Source organism: Scyliorhinus torazame, chromosome 8, assembly GCF_047496885.1.
Source record: "Scyliorhinus torazame isolate Kashiwa2021f chromosome 8, sScyTor2.1, whole genome shotgun sequence".
Lineage (NCBI taxonomy): Eukaryota > Metazoa > Chordata > Chondrichthyes > Carcharhiniformes > Scyliorhinidae > Scyliorhinus > Scyliorhinus torazame.
The window spans coordinates 230,316,448-230,317,855 of record NC_092714.1 but is presented as its reverse complement, the minus strand read 5'-3'; the positions used below and the strand labels follow the sequence as shown (position 1 = coordinate 230,317,855).

The 1,408-nt window shown below is 45.5% G+C and overlaps 1 non-coding gene across 1 annotated transcript; it reads left to right on the top strand.

Moving 5' to 3' along the window:
- The first annotated feature begins 483 nt into the window (after positions 1-483).
- Positions 484-647, top strand: LOC140428955 (U1 spliceosomal RNA). Its single transcript, XR_011948958.1, has one exon. It is a non-coding gene; the product is annotated as a U1 spliceosomal RNA (small nuclear RNA).
- The last annotated feature ends 761 nt before the right edge of the window (positions 648-1,408 follow it).

Genomic DNA, 1,408 nt, shown 5'->3' with positions numbered 1-1,408 from the left:
ACTGTACCCAGTGTTCTGTACTGGTGTCGATAGCTTCCAGTTTTCTAGAGTGAGGCATGACTACTTTTTGCTTTTTTGCAGGCTGGACTCGATTGGACTTATTCTGCGACTTTGACCGAACTTTGCTTCCAAATTCTTCCTTTGTTGCAATCTGAGACGCTGTTGTTTTCCTCGTCGCCAATGTACTAAATGCAATAATTGACGCCCACCAGTGAGCTACCTAACATTGACGGGTTTATTATGAATTGAAAATCGCTTATTGTCACAAGTAGGCGTCAATTAAGTTACTGTGAAAAGCCCCTAGTCGCCACATTCCAGCGTCTGTTCGGGGAGGTTGGTACGGGAATTGAACCGTGCTGCTGGCCTGCCTTGGTCTGCTTAAGAAGCCAGCTATTAAGCCCAGTGTGCTAAACCAGCCCCTGGTTCAAATTCAAACAATAAACAAAGCATTATATCGATGTCTGCATTCTCAGCACAAGGGTCATACTTACCTGGCAGGGTTAAAACCATAATCAAGAAGGTGGTTTGCCCAGGACGAGGCTAGCCCATTGCACTTCGGGTGTGCTGACACCTACGATGTCCCCAAATGAGGGATACCCGACGGCAAAATTTGTGGTAGTGGGGAACTGCGTTAATGCTCTGCCCTGATTTCCAAATCAAAAATAGAATAGAATTAACACTAGAATCACAATTGGTTGCAAGATCCCCATGGACGTTCCCCATTAGGCAATCAGGTCACATGACCTTTCTGATGCACAGCCCCTTAAAGGGGCTAGCTACCGCAGTGGGCCTCTGGATCACTACTCCAGTGACATTAAAACATGCCACCGGTGCCCCCTCTTTGAAACTTTCACCTTCACAACACGGGCAGCACAGTAGAACAAGTGACTAGCACTGTGGCTTCACAGCGGCAGGGTCCCAGGTTCGATTCCCCACTGGGTCACTGTGCGGAGTCTGCACGTTCTCCCCGTGTCTGCGTGGGTTTCCTCCGGGTGCTCCGATTTCCTCCCAAAGACGTGCAGGTTAGGTGGATTGGCCATGATAAATTGCCCTTCGTGACCAAAAAGGTTAGGAGGGGTTATTGGGTTACGACGATAGGGTGAAACTCATGTTCCATTAATCTATCTACCGATCTGCATATTTTCAAAGGCCACTAAACCTTTTCCTAAGTACAGGCACGTTTGCAAAAAACTCATCAAATTCTAGTGATGGCATGTAAAGTCTTTTTATCATTAACTTTGAGAACTGTCCTTGCAATTTTCCAAGTTCAGTGTAAGTCACTTAATGGGAACATGTCCATTGTGATCAAAGCAGTCTTTATTAAGTAAGGCCTAAAGCAAAAATATTGACATGAGAGCAAATTGCTTCTAAAGTACAAATTGTAATCACTAAACTCAATCTCATTTCC